The 14,750-nt window shown below is 56.9% G+C and overlaps 1 protein-coding gene across 5 annotated transcripts in view; it reads left to right on the plus strand.

The window, feature by feature from the left end:
• Positions 1-14,750, plus strand: part of CASZ1 (castor zinc finger 1) — a 204,309-nt gene that overhangs the window by 57,110 nt on the left and 132,449 nt on the right. For all 5 annotated transcript variants that reach the window (XM_068658838.1, XM_068658836.1, XM_068658837.1 and 2 more), the window contains exon 2: positions 6,484-6,627. The gene's annotated coding sequence lies outside the window, so the exon portion shown is untranslated. The remainder of the gene's footprint in view (positions 1-6,483; positions 6,628-14,750) is intronic.

A 14,750-nucleotide genomic window follows, 5' to 3' on the forward strand; every position in this document is an offset into this window, starting at 1 on the left:
CCTAACTGCCCCCTGCCTGTGCCAGGCTCCCTGGTGCGCTCCTGCGTGGTCGGGCACTGCTGGTACCTGCTGAGCCACCGCGGTGTTGAGGGAATTGGGCTGGAGCAGGGCTGCGTGCTGAGGCCATTTTGTGGCAGATGCGTATCGGGTGCCTCCGTCCGCAGATGGCTCTCTGGGATGGCCTCAGAGCGCCGGGATCGAATCATCCCCGTCATGTGTCTGAGCGAAGGCAGAGCAGAGCAGGGGAGGTCGGGCTCCTCGCTGGCTCTGCTCGGCGCTGATTTTTGAGGGCGGTTCTGGAAATTTGTTCCTGTGGGCGCTCTCAGAGCTAGGTCAGCGTTTCCAGGTCGTGCTGTGTGCCGCACGATGCCCTGTGCTGCTCTGCAGGAGCCAGGCTGCACCCTCTGCTCCCCCGCATCCCAGCGGGGAGGCTGCAGTCCCACAGCCCGAGGTGCCGTTAAATCCTCAGCACTCTTTCTGCGGCACAAAGTGGGCAGTAAATTGATGTCACCTCCTCCTGCGGTACCAGGGGTGTCCTGGAGCAGGCACTCAAATGAGCTGGATGGCGTTAAACACCCTCCTGTGCTCTGGGGTGGCTGCTGGCAGCCAGTGCTTCCCAAAAACTCAGGTTCCTTCTTGAAGACTGAGAAGGACGCAGCCGGGGTCCCTCTTGGCCACCCACCTGTGCAAGGCAAACCCCCCCTGGCCACGCGCCTGCAGCCAGACCCAGGGTCCTGGGGCTCGGGGAGGCACACGCCAGCCCCACACCCTGCTGCTGCCTGCCTTTATTTGCACACAGGTGGCTCTGCTCGGGTGCCCCCAGCGTGGAGGAGCATGAGCGAGGCACCTCGTGCATTTACTGGGTGCTTCGTGGTGCTTGGAGCATGGATGGCGTCAGGGGAGCGCCAGCCTTCAGCTCTACTTCTGGGGGCTCGGGGCAGGTGGCAGGGGCTGGTGTGAGCACTCAGCACACGCTTGCAGGGAGGCGTTCGGCTTCCTCGCGGGTCCCTGCGGCTTTCAGAAGCCGTCCACAGAGCGTTGGCTTCACCTGGGCGAATGCAAAGAGGTGGTGGTTTCCATGGCTGCCCGGCCTGGCCCTGGCGGCACACCCTTTTTGTGTAAGCTGGCTCCCTGGAGTCGATTGTGTTTTGGCAAACAGCTTCATAAACTCCTCCAACAATTAAACTGAAAAGGAGGAGAGGAAAAAAAAATAAAACAACACAACAACAACAACAACAACAAAAGCAACGAAACCCATGTTTCATTGCGGGGTGAGACGGGCAGACAGCTCGGAGCAACTCCCCTGGAGCTTGGTCCCCGTGCCCGGAGCTGCCCCAAGCCCCCGGTGCCGGCGGGAGGCAGCCCCGGCCGCTCGCTGGACTTGGTGCTGGGAGGTGCCTGCATGGCTTCAACCCACCGAGCTGCAGCGAGCTCACAAACACGAAGGAAAAGGTCATGTTATTAGCTTTTCTTTTTTTTTTCCTTTTTTTTTTTTTTTTCAAAGCTGCAAACATCTCCCTCTCTGGGAGGGGAGGCTGCACAGATGCCAGCTCTGATTAATTTAAATATTTACCAATCCCATTTTTTTAATTGTGTATGTTTGCGCTCTGTTTGTGTCCCATAAAATACCTGGTGTTTTGGGCGTACCCCGTTTGCAGGGTGCATGAGATCACACTGAAAAAATGCAGTGAAAAACATTTTCATGCCACGACACATCAAATAGGATTTTGAATTAAGATGAAGATATATTTTTTTTTTCCCCCTTTATCTCTGAAGTTTGGGTGAAAGGGTTTTTTTCTTTTTTTTTTTTTTTAATTTATATCGAACTAAAGAGAAATCGCCCCACGAATTCCTCTAAGAGTTACTTCTGCCTTGTTGGGCCGGGCGATGTCCCTGGATGTGTGCAGGTGAACCCAGAGCACCGAGTGACCGTGGCGTGGGCACGGGGGCTCGTGGCTGTGCCCGTCCCGGAGCTGAGCGTGGTGCAGGAGCTGCTTGGGGCAGAGGCTCCTCGTGGCTCCTCAGCCTGGGATTTTGTGTGCTTTTGGCCATGGCGGCTCGCAGTGCTGTGGGAGGGAAGTTTTATTTGCGGGTTCAAGCAATGAAAGCGCTGCCCATGTTCACTCCACCTCCTGGTAATTGCTTTCCGTGCCCATTGGGTCAGTCCCAGCCCAGCTGGGGAGGCACGGGGCTGCTCCTTGGGAGAACGGGGTGTCCCCAAGGGATATTGCTGGGACCTCAATTGTGCCACCTCCTCTCTGTTGTATGACGTCCCGGCCCACAACTTGAGTCCTGGGCAGGGACTTTCCATTTCTGTGCCTACAGCGGGAGGTGGGCTCCATGAGAGTCCCGTCCAGGACACTCTGATCCTGCAGTGGGCCCAGCTCCAACCTCCCGCTGTGTGCTGGGGAAGGGAAAAGGAGAGGGGAGAAGTCAGGGTGGGTGTCGGGAGGCAGAAGTTGTCCTTGCCCGGGCCATTCGCCAGGCTCTGGAATTGGACCTGTTACTTTTGAGGAATGTAGGGCAGCGCAGGAGAGATGTCGTGGATGCGCACGGGGCTCTTGCCTCAGTGTCCTAGGAAAATGCCAGAGCGTGGGATGGCGAGCAGCAGTAATTACCACACAGCTTCAGCTCCACCACTGCACTCTTTGATCACTTATTACTTTTCTATTCCTTCTGCTTCTTGCTGTAATTGTTACAAAATCTCCCTGCTTTGGGAGGGGTCCAGGACTCCAGGGCCCAATTGCATCTGCCCTGATTCAGAAAGTGGGTCATGCCGCTTGGTCTGGGAAGAAGATACTCATCTTGCTTAGCATGATATTTATTAGGAGATAGGGAAGGGAATGCAACCGCGCTGTTGCCTAGAAAATTGCTCTGGGGGGATAGCGAAGGACTTGTGAGGGCAGAGCACGGGAAGCTCTTGCGCACCCGGTGCCTGCTGAAGCCGTGCCACGATCCCGGTTCACCCGCTCCCCTGCTGGCGAGGCAGGCGGCTGGGGAAGTGAGGATGAGGAGGGGACCCGTAGCTGTCCTCGCCAGCTCTGGTGGACTCCTCGCCTTCCTTGGAGCGAAGGCTGGTGGGAGCATGAGGTTTGGCTTGGTTTGCGCACGGGGACGTGCTGCTCCTGGAGCTCCGGCTGGGTTTGGATGAGCGAGCAGCTCTGCTCCCGCTCCCCAAAAACACAGCGAACCTGGGTGCTAGGTGACACAGAGCAGGTAGAAAACCTGCATCCAAAGCCTAGAGCCATCTCCTCTGGTGTCTCTCTCATTAAAGAAGAGAGAAGGGAGCCCGGTAGCAGCAGCGAGGGGTGATCCACCCAGCCTTGCTGCAGCAGGGTCTCCTGTAGGGACGCTGCCCCAGAGCGCCCGGCTCGTGGGGGGTAGGAGAGCGCGGCCGATCCTGCCAGGCTGGCTGGGCCTGTGCTGCTGCTTGCTGCGAAATCACCCTCGGGATTATCCAAGGGAAGAACTGGCAGCTCCAGTAAGTTGGAGGGCCGGATCCCCAACTCGTTTAAATTGGCATGACTTCACTGGAGCCAACGCGACTGCGCCGATCGAGCACCAGGTGAGGATCTGGCCCAGAACCTTCTGAAAGACCAAGAGGGCACGGCAGAGGTTCGATGGAGCCCGCTTACAGGCGTGGGGGCTTCTGCCAGGGGTGGCCCCTTGGTTGTTCCCTTCCACCCTGAGCGGCTTCACGGGGCTCCGAATTCTTGTGGCCATGGGGAAAGCCAACACAGGGCTCGCTCAGGAGAAAGGGGGTGCATAACACACAGATCGGGGGCTGTCTTCAGCCTTACCCCATTGCCACCATGAGTTTTAATTTCTCCCAGGATGGAAGGAGAGTTTCCACTTCAGCCAAGCGTCCGCGTAGCTGATGCCTGCTCCATTGGGCATACGTGGCCAGAAATTGCAGGTTCAATATTGCTTTCCCAGCTCCTTACCTCATTCTCGGGGCGTTATGGGGTGTGTGAGGAGGAACATCCCGGTGTGTTTGTAGGGGTTGTTTGCCGCAGCAGCGGGCTCCGTGCGGGGCTGTGCAGGATTCCCTCCAGCCCCCGGCGCGCACTCATATCCGGGGTGGATCTGGACGGTGCTTTGGCAACTCCCGGTGCAGCGGCACAGGGCCGGAAGTGAAGAAGGGATAAAATATCCAGCTGAAACTGCTGTAGGATGTAATTACCTGAGCTGGAAGGGGGCCAGGACGGCAGGTATCGCCTGCATCATCTGCTGGTGGTATCAGAAGCGCCCGGCGTGGCGGTGGTCAGGACGGAGCGGTGACGTGGTTGGAGCGATGGCAGCGTAACGGCGTTTGAAGTCGCTCGGTGTTTGTCTCCACGGCTGTGCCGTGCACGTGGTACCCACGAAATGCTCCTGGGGAACGGCAGGCCACGGATGGATGGCCCTGTCCTGACGCTCGTTCAAGTGCTCCTACTTTTTCCATTTAAATTAAGAGAGGGGAAAAAAAAAAGCTTAAGGAAAATAATACAAAAAAAAAAAAAAAAAAAACACAACAAAGGAAATTGACTTCCCAAAAATTGCACTAAGCTAACATTTGAGGCCTGGCACGAATCCATCTCAGCCAGGAAACTCCGAATTAACCAGTGCGTTCCCACGCAGCCGGGAGGGCACGCACGGGCCGGAGCTTTGCACGGCGGGGGCTTGGGGCTGGGACCACCCGACCCACGTGGGACACGCAGCAGAAGCTGCCCTCGTGCTCCTCCAGACCACGGCCTCTCGGTGCAGGGCAGCCGCTGCCGGCACCTGAGCAGGGCACCTTGCAGCAGGACTTTCCCCGCGGGCTCTGCGTTGGTGGAGCAGGGACAGGGCGATGCAGCAGGCACCTGCGAGCTGGAGAGCTTCCACCCGGGCTGCAGGCGAGGACGAGGTTGACAATTCTTCATTCCCAGCTTGCGCGTGATGCAGCGAGGCGTAAATCACCGTGCCTGACGCCGTGGGTTCGGGTCGGGTTAGAGGGGAAGGCAGGGAAGCGCCGGCCAGGCCGGGGGCAGCGCTGGGTCTGGGAGAGCCCCAGGGGTCACGGGGAGAGGCCGGGGCAGAAATAGCGCCCGGTGCCGCGGGTCAGAGGTGGCCGGAGCTGGCAGGGCTGCGGGAGGCTTGCAAAACACCTGCTGAGTGCTCCTCGCCTCGGCACGATGCCGGCGGTCCCGCGTGTCTGCCAGGGCTCGTTTCGCTCTCGGGTTTGGGAAGGGAAAGGGCCGGGCCCCGGGCACGCTGCGTGGGGAGCTGCGGGCACAGTGGGGCTGCCGGCCCCTTCTGCCCTGAGCCTGCACGGCTTCGGGGTGCTGCAGGCACAGGGCTTCGTGTCGGGGCCGTGATAGCATCTGAGTGCAGGCGCTGGGGGAGGTAGGGATGTGTTAAGGCTGAAAATATTTACAGGTTTTGAAGTTGAAACGCAAACAGGAAAAGCCCTTTAAAAAGTGAGTGTAGTGGATATTCAAAACAGGGATTGCCATGGAAACGCCACAATATTTGCTTAAATTGACACAAAGGTTGCTGGTTGCAGGGTTCTGACTTCTTTGGCTCCATTTTCTTTGGCCCGGCACCTATCACAAATTGATCTCAACAACCCTCTTTTGTTTTGCTTCTTTTATTTTTGTCTGATGGAAGCTTAAAAAAAAAAAACACGCGCCACCGCCACCAAAACCCTCCCGTGTTCAGATCCCACCTCCCAGAAGAGTCTGAAGCTTCCGAGCTTCTGTCAAATGTTGGAGCTGGGACGTGGTTTAATTTTGTAAGTAAGGTAAAAGTTCTTGTTCTCTTAATCTCTGCATTTATCCATTTCCTGCGTTGGAGGAAATGGAAGGGAATTGTCTGAACTGTCCAGGGAGCACGGGGAGAAGGGTGAAACCTGTAGCAGAGGTGGAAGCGTGCGTCCGAGGAGAGCGTGAAGGAGGAATTGGGACTGGAGCGGGCCAGTTTGCGGCCCAAAATGTGTGAGGTTTAATTCTGGTTCCCAAAGCTGCCTCGCGTTTGCCAAGCAACCTCTGACAAGCGGCTTAATTACCGTGTGCCTTGCTAAACTGGAAATAAGGACTCCTCCTTTGGTGCGGTTGTGTCTGTACCGTGTTTGGGGGGCTGATGGCAGAGCTCCGTGCTCCCCGTGGCTGTGACACCAAGCAGGGACGGTGTCGCGGCCCCACGTGTGCGGGGGGAAGCTGCTCAGTAAGTGGCTTAGCGCTGCTGCTGCTGCTGCCCGACCTGGATTTCTGGCTGCCTGGGGAAAGTCGGAGCCTGTGGGCACCTGGGGGTTGTGCCGTGACCCCTGAGCTGCCAGCAAAAGGGCAGCGGGACGCGGGGTGCGTGGGGCAGGGGGAGCGGTGCCGTGCCCTGCTGGCCGTGTGTGACCCAGGGCCGAGGTCCGTGGGAGGCTGTGGCATTCGGCGTCACCGCTCGTGATTCACCTGAGCTCTTGTGCTGCTCGGCAGGGAATGTTCACTTCCTTTCTGCACCTCTCCTCAGGGCAAAGAGACTTCACCAAGTGAAGGGAAGCCATCAAAGTCGCCCCGTCTTCTGCTGAGACCGCCTCCAAAACAAAGACCCTGACCCCTCTCCCGGCTTTGTACACTGGAATGGACCTTGAAGCCTGTGACTTCTCAATGCAAGGTATGGGCTTCATTCTTTGATAAGCTTTGAAGTAGTGGGGTGGTTTTTTCTCTCGAGAGCCTCCACTCAGATCCCTGGGGCCTATAAAGTTTAGAAGAAGTACTGAAAATCAGTGTTTGGGTCACAGATGCATGATGGGGTCTTGGTTTGTCGTGGGCTGTCTCATGAGCAGCCCCTGGCCTTGCTGCCCATCTCTGCCCGGACAGAGGCACCCCCCGACCCAGCAAAATGCTGGTTTGAATAACTGCCGGCCGTAGCCACCTTCTTCCAAATGAGCTGGTGTGCAGTGTTAACAATTAGCTCAGTGGTGTGCCAGAACAGGCTGGCACGGGAGTCCCCCGGGTAAGTATTGTGTGGGATGGTTTCTGATTGACTCGTCTCGCAGCAGAAGAGGAGTTTGAGAATGTCTGTGGTCACGGTGGGAAACTCAAAAGGGTTGTGTGGGGGTGGGACTCTGTGTTTCTAAAAGCCATTTTACTTTCTTCACTGCTTGGCTCCCGTCAACTGCTCCTCTACAAAGAAAGGTAGGGCAAAACATGGCCTGGAAGAAAGCAGCTGTGGGATAACATCGGGGATAACGCGTTGCTTTCCAGTGCTTTGAGGGTTTGGGAGGTACCCGGTGGCACTGCCCCGCTGCTCCAGATGGAAGGGGCTGAGGATCCTGGCTGTGTGTGATGTTAGGGCTGATCTAGATGATCTTTAAGGTCCCTTCCAACCCAAACCGTCCAACGTTTCTGTGATCTGCAGGGGTGGAGGTTTTATTAGGGGGGTACCTGCGTACTGTGATGGCACCACTAAAGGATGGTGGTGCCTCAAAGAAGATCAGCAACCCCAAGTGCCTGTGGGGATTGTTTATCACCGTGTTCCCCTGGTTTTGCTGCTGTGCCATAAATGGTACCTGGGCTATGCCGTGGTGAGTCACAAACACGGCTGAGACCTGGGCTGCGAGGAGCAGGGCGGAGGAGCTGCGTTGGCTCAGCGGGAGGGCAGAGGGGAGAAGTCCCGGAGCGAAGATGTAGCTCTGGGGCTTCTCTGGCAGCTCTCCCCGGCCGTGTGCGACATGGGGGAATTTACTCATGTTCCAAATGTCCTACCATAAAGAGCAACAGCCGTGATCCTCTAAGGCTCAGCAGGGCTTAGCGCTTGCCACGTGTTCAGAGCCTACAGAAGCAAGTGCTTTCAGCAAACCTGACAGTAAATAAAGCGTGCCTCAGGAAGGGATATGGGTGAGCTGTGCCTTTCCACACCTTCCTCGTGCTGAAACTCCTCCAGGGTCTGGCATGCTTTATTTGGACAGCTTGGTTTTGAACTATTCATGTAGGGAACTCTGGCTTTTATCCCTCTGTAAGCCACTCCAGTGCCTGTGTCCCCTTTTAGAGCAGTGGCATGCGCCCTCCCCAGCCTGCAGAGGTGAGAGAGCTTCCCAAATCGGAGCTCTGCCCAAGGGGATGGGGTGCTGGACCACGGCGAGCCTTGATGGCTTTATGAAACAAGATATAATTTTCCAGGTTGGCTGCAGCAGGTGAGTTTTCCATCATACATTGTTATGTGCCTCTCCAGAGAGGCCCCGCATCCAGGGGGAAGAACTGCTGAGGAAGTTGCTGCATGGGCTCAGGGTCTGTTGACCTTTTCGCTGCTTTCTGCTGGGATAGCTCCTGCTATTGAAAGCCCTGTGTGTCCGTCTGGCATGGGCAGCACCTCTGGGACAGGAGGTTTGGGAAGGAGACTGGCACATCAGAAATTCCTTAAGTGAACCTTAAGATTTGGGTTCTTGTGGATCAGTAATCCCTTGCGACGTTTGCCTTCTCCTAGCAGCTCCTGGGCGCTCTGTCTGTGCGCACTTGGGTCCTTCAGGGGCTGGGCACAGCAGCTCATTAGAGACAACAGAAATATTTCCCTGAACTCCAGCTGTGTTCCGAGGTTCCCCTGCTTCTGCAGGCATCACTCCAGTGAAGGGAGATGCGTTCAGCCTTTCAGGCATGTGGCTTTGTGATCGTTCGTGCTCTGGACCAGAAATCCCTGTGCTCCAGTCTTCAGCCCCGGAGCGAGCTGCATGGCTTCTACTTTCAAAACAAGCTCAATTTACTTTGGGCTACAGAGGCTGCTTGCACGTTCTCCAGAGCCCATCCCTAGGCTGTGCTGGCTGTTTCACTTTCTGTTTATAAGCACACAGTGCTCAGTCCTACAGCTGTAGGGGTTGGAGGGCTTTTCTTCTTGAGCTGATGAAGGGCAGCCTTTTAGGCAGGAAAAAAAATGTAGACAAGTATGTGGAAAAGTGATTAGAAATACCTGCTTTATCTCTCTTTGAATTTGCAAAACGTTTCCCCACGCTTCAACCCTACAGTAAGCCTAAATTTGGGGGTGAGCTTGGGCTGAGGGTGTTGGGCTGGGAGAGGGGAGCACTGCCTCCCCCCGAGCTGCAGCGGGAGCTGTGCTGGGGAGCAGGGAGCAGCCTTGCAAAATCATTGTGGAAATTTACCCGCCTGCGTACGAAATCAGCTCGCCTGCCTTTGCCAGGAGGAGTTTAGCTGGCCCATTACAATATCCATCTCTTTATGTATTACTCGTTCTGTGAGAGAAAACTTTCCCAGGCGGTTACAAAACTCAGTCTAGACTGCAACGTGTGGCACCTGGCGGTGCCGCGCCGCATGCCTGGATCTGAGCGCAGCGCCTGCCCGGGCGCCCTGCTCGGGGCTCCCAGCACCCACCTGCATCGTGGCGAGGGTTTTCCACTCGCAGCACGCTCGGTGCAGAGAGCTCTGGCCCCGATCCTGCCCGTGCTGGTGTGAACGGGGCTCTGCCCTGCCCGCTCACCGAGCCAGGCAGGTATTTTTGGGGTGCCTGTGCTCAGCCTGGCGGTGCCCGTGCAGAGCGCATCCAGCGGAGCAGAGGAGAGGGAGGATGCTAAAAGCCTGCCTGGGATAAGAGCGGGGTTGTCACATCCATCTGCTCAGGCCCTGACGAGCAGCTGATCCATATTGTTAACATATTGCCTGCCATATGGGCTAGCTCAGCTCTCCAGGAACGCTTGGGAGACCTGACCTCTAGTGTGACAAGACGTGAGCGTGAAGGACGGGTTGACAACAGCCCTTGGGTCTCGGAGTGTGAAACCGTGTCCCAGCCGCTTCCGCCGCCCTTCCCCGCGTCTCTCTTCCCTCTTTTCTCTCTCCGAGGGTTTTCTCCTCCCTCCCCTGTTTTCCGCATCCCTGGTCTGCGCTAGATCAATGACCTTCACTCCTAACCAGACTGGACAGTTCTGACTCCCTCCCCCGGGCCTTCGATCAGATGTTTGGTTGGCGGCTGTGGAAAGCTGAACGGGGGAAGTCGAAGGCGGGGAAGGAGCATCGTGCGCTCGGCAGGTCCTGTCCTCACCCTGTCTGCTCCAGGAGCGGGATGGGACTGATCCTGTAGGGTCCTTAGCATGGCCTCACGGGGAGGCTGCTGCAGGCTCTAAATGGAGGGCTGGGACCAGCAGAGGCATCTACACAGGGTGAAAAAGCTCAGGGCAGGGCCTGATTTTGTACCCAGAGCCGTCCACACGAGGGGCAGTGGTGCAGAGTCCCTCCTGCAGTGAGGGGCTCAGCCGGGCAGGATTTGGCCCCGCTGCCGGAGGAGCCCCGAGGCTCACGTGTGTGGGTACGTGCAGAGGCTTAGCCCTAAAGAAGCCCGGTGCTTAAGCGAGGGCTGGCAGCTGCCTGCCACACAGCAGAGCAGCCTGCTCCAAAACTCGGGTGGAAAAAGGATGTTTGGTGCCAGGGAGATGGGGCCGGGCCCTGGTGCGCTCAGACCTCGCCTTCACCGCCACCATCGGTTCTTCGGGCTCCTGCAGCCGCTGCTGGTGGAGGTGGCTGTCTCTTTCTCAAGGCTTCTGCCTTCACACTTGAGCTTTCTGGAGATTAAATCCTGGCACAAGTTTTGACGCAAACAGTCAGGATTTCAGCCCTGGTTCCTCAGAAGAGGATCGGGATGTTTCTCAATTGTTCTCACCCATCGGCTCAGCCATACCTGCGGGCACGAGGTGGCTTCTAGGCTGCCAAGAGAGGGCTGCCTTCTTTTAAACTCCTGTCCCGTGGAAGGGAGTATCTTCAAAAAGGTCGTGATCTCACCCTGCTGCTCTTCCTAAAGGTTTTAGGCTGGTTTAGGCGCTTTTTCCTTCCCCATCCATCTGCAGTTGCAAGGAGCACTGGCAGTGTTTGTTTGTAGAGGAGCCCACTGAGGTATTGCAAAATAAAAACACGGTGATGAGTCTTGGTTTATTTACTCAAGCTTTGGTGATGTAACAAACCTGATTTTATGCTAATAATGACTCAGAAGCAGAGCTGGGAGGAGAAGCCAGATCTCCTCATTCCTTGAACCATCTGACACGTTTCTTCCTACCCTCACCAGATCCCCCAGGTCTCCCGGCTGGGATGCAGGCATCCCGGTGAAACAGCCAGCTCAAAGAAAAGATGATGGGTGCTCTGCCAGGCTGTAGGGCTCCACTGAACATTTAGGAACGTGTCTGGCTGTGTGGGGGACCTCCTGTCCCCCAGCTGTCCAGCAGGAGCCAGCGGGGCGCTGACCCAGCGGGGTTCCTCAAGGAGAACGGGGTTGGAAAGCACTTGGAGCAATCAGTGAGTGGGCACCTGAGTGTTCAAGGGAAATGCACGTTCAAAATGTGGTTCTTGGAAATCTGTTGATAAAACGGGGAAAAAAAAATGTGAGAAATGAACAAATATTGTACAGTGAACGTGATCGGCTCTCTGACGTCTTCCACTGGGGCTCGTTCCAGAGCGGGCGCTCAGCCCACGGGGCGGTGCTGCAGGTGAGGCTTATCTCCTGCTGGAGCTGCATATGGAAAGGCTGTTTTAGCATATTGCCTCTGACAAATTATGTATTAATGCCGGGGCTTTTTGTTGTTGTTGCTGCAGTTATATATTAACCATTAAGAGCCACAGGTAAGCCATCTGCTGATGTAAAGCAGCAGAGCTGCAGTTTCAGCCAGCAGAGGTATCCTGGTTTTTGCCGGGGCAGTTTGTGATCTGCCTCGGTGTCTGTCTTGGGATTCTTGCTGAGTTTGGCTTAGCTGGGCGTTAATAGGATGTACAAGAGAAAAGAGGAGAGGACAAACTAAGGTGAGTTTGAAAGTAAAATGAGCAAACACGATGGCTAGCCTTGTCCTTCCAGAAGTCAAAAGCCGCTCCCCTCCTCCCCCCAGTTATAAGGCTCCCTAACGCTGAGCTTTCTGTGTTTAGGATGTGCAAAGATCACGTTTCAGGTGGCTGTGCCCTGTCGGTGGGAGGGCAGGGGGAGGCACTGTACCTATACCATAGTACAAAACAAAAACCTTACAACCTTACGGAGCTGGTGAGATCCCAGGCACTGCAGGGGTGACGAGAGGTGGCACTTGGATTGGAAGCAATCCCTGCCTGGTTGTCCGTCCCTGCAGCGTGCTGACCTGAGAACATCCCACTTGGGAACCTGGCTGCTGTCCTCCCTCACCAGGGCTGGTTCCAACAGGGGCTGAGCCCGGCTCCCTGCAGGCCGGGGAACACGTGGGGACGGGGAACATTTGGGAATGGGGCTGTAGGGCAGGGGAGCAGGGCAGGTTGTGTGGAGCTGCTCAGGTACAACGTGGGGCATGGGGGCTGTGCCTCGGGGGAGCTGGAGATCCTCAATGCCTGAGCAGCTCACAGGGGGAGTGCTGAGTGCCTGGGCTGCACATCCACGCCGTGGCCCTGGCAGAGCTGCCTCCCACCCATCCCAGCTGCAGGGAGGGCAGGGACACCCCAGGACCCCGCCACATCGGGCACCCGGGGTTGCTCTTTGAGCCCCGCCGTGCTACCTGTCCTCCCCTTACCCCGTCCTCTTCTCCCTCGTTCCCCAGTGCTGCTTTTTATGGGTTCATAGAAAGGAAAGGAGATTTTTCTTTCCCTCGTTTGCTTCACTCCATCGCTCCCATCTGTCCATCCAGGCCCTCAGTCCCTTGTTTTTTTGGAGTCCTGTGGCTTTGGGCTCCCTGGGATGCTCTTCTGGGCGAGGCTGGTGTGGGCAGGAGGTCTGGCTCACAGGCCAGCGCGTGCAGTGGGGGCAATGTGCCTCTTCAAATTAATCAGTTTTCTCCTCCAGAAATGCTAATGGGGGAAAAGCAATTAAAGCAGCCTGTTTTTTATTAAGTAATCTGTGTTAAGAGCTTGTAATGAAGTTTAGTGCCGTTGTGACTCGATATTTCAGCTTCACCGGTTTGAGTCAAAACAATCCAAAGTGGGAAGGGAGCGAGGAGGTGAGCTGCCCCCCGCACAGCCTCGCAGGTGGAGAGCTCAGGGACCCCCATCCTCCTCCTGTCCTGCCTGGGGGCTTGGAAACATGCATCCAAGGATGGCTTCCTCTGGTTTAAAACATGTTTGCAAATTGGGGATGACTTTGGCCCCTCGGAATATCCTGGCCTTGTTTCTTGGGGTAATTACAAACACCGAGTTTTCTGCAGGGAGCGATGAGCGGAGGAGGAGGGCGCAGCAGGAGGTTTGTGTCCGGCCGGGTGCCTCTGAGCAGGCTCCTGAAGCTCTTCCAACACCTGGAGAAGTTTCAGCAGCACAGGGTGAGGGGATGGCATCTGCCAGGGCCTCTGCTCCCTCCATCGGAGCACCACGTCCCCGTGCCCAGGGCAAACCTGCTGGGTGCGAGCAGCGCTGGAGCCAGCCCCTCTCCTCTTCCTCATCTTCCTCCCATCCCAGGAGAAGGCAGGATGGGGGGGGGAAAAGGGACCGTGTCTCTTTAAACAACTCCATGCCAAGCCTCTGCCGTCCTGTTTTATCTGAAGTCCAACCGCATGTTGTTCCAGGGCCGATCCGCTTTAGCTAATTAATAATCTGACAGGAGCCACCCAAGGGATTAGCTGCTGAGACGAGCTAGACCAAACCCCCAGCAAATGAGCCCCGCGCTCCCCGGGGACTCGGAGGTGACTTTGGGGGGCAGGGGGCTGCACCACGTGCGGGAGGGTGGCGAGGCCCTGAAGGGGATTTATGGCAGCTGGGAGGGCGAAGGGGGAGGCGAGGGGTTGCGATTTATGGGATGTAAACTAATAAATCAGTTAGTTGAGGAGGGGAGAGGGGGAGCGCCAAATTACAGATAAGGCCTTAAAGGAGCAGCGTGGGCTGGTGGCGCTCCTCGGGCAGGGGGTGCCAGGAGGGTTCCTGGGGTGGACTCCTCGTGGCTTCTTGGGACAGAGAAAGAGGGGACTGCAAGGCAAAGGCACGATGGTGCTGGTGAGACCGAGTGGGGGAGAGGTGGAGAGCTGCAGGTTGGTGCCCACAGCTGGTGGCTCGGCTTTTGTGGCGGAGGTGGTGACACCACGGGGAGCTCGAGGCCACCGCTCGGGATCCCAGGGGACAGGGCTCTGGCAGCTGCGGTGCCCCTGGCCTGGAGGGGTAGGCAGGTGTGAGAAACTTGGTGTTCCCCGGCACAAACCCACCTGGGTGGCTTCCAGCCTCGCTCATGACCACACTGCCCTGGTCCTGCTCGCAGCCCTGCTGCTGCGTCCTTTACCTCCTGCTTCCCTGCCTGCTCCATGCAGTTAGTGCAGGGGCGTGCTCGGAGCTGCTGTTAGGAGAGCTCTCAAGACAGAAGGCAACACGTTGGCTTCTCCAAACTTCCTTCTTCATTCAGTGACTCTTCAGGCAGTGGCCAGGTTTGGAGTTTCCTCTCAAGGCAGGACTTTGGTTTTGTTCCGGAGGCTGGCACGGGCCTGGGACACACTGAGGCTGTGGGGACACACTGAGGGTGTGCGTTGGTGCTGCTGCTCCTCGTTCCAGGAGCCACGTATCTGCTGGGTGGGGTGGTGGCCATGGGTGTCGTGTTTTCCCCTGCCTCTTGCACTGAGCCCTACTGCCTCTTGTTTTTCCGTACTGGTCTCCTCCAGTGCCATGAAGCCTCTCCCGGGCTGAGGTTGCTCCTGAGTGCGTGCCCAGGCCTCCGCTCTCTCCGGGGGCTGCTCTAATGCACAGGGTGGTGCACAGTGGGGTTTCCAAAAGCCTTCTTAGGCAGATCTGTAATCCCAGCCCCAGCTCGGTGCCAGACACAGCCACAAGCTAATGGAGAGGGACCTGGGCGAGGTCTCCCTGCAGCCCTCTAGCGAGCCTCCAACC

The sequence above is a fragment of the Anas acuta genome, chromosome 22 (genome assembly GCF_963932015.1).
Source record: "Anas acuta chromosome 22, bAnaAcu1.1, whole genome shotgun sequence".
Lineage (NCBI taxonomy): Eukaryota > Metazoa > Chordata > Aves > Anseriformes > Anatidae > Anas > Anas acuta.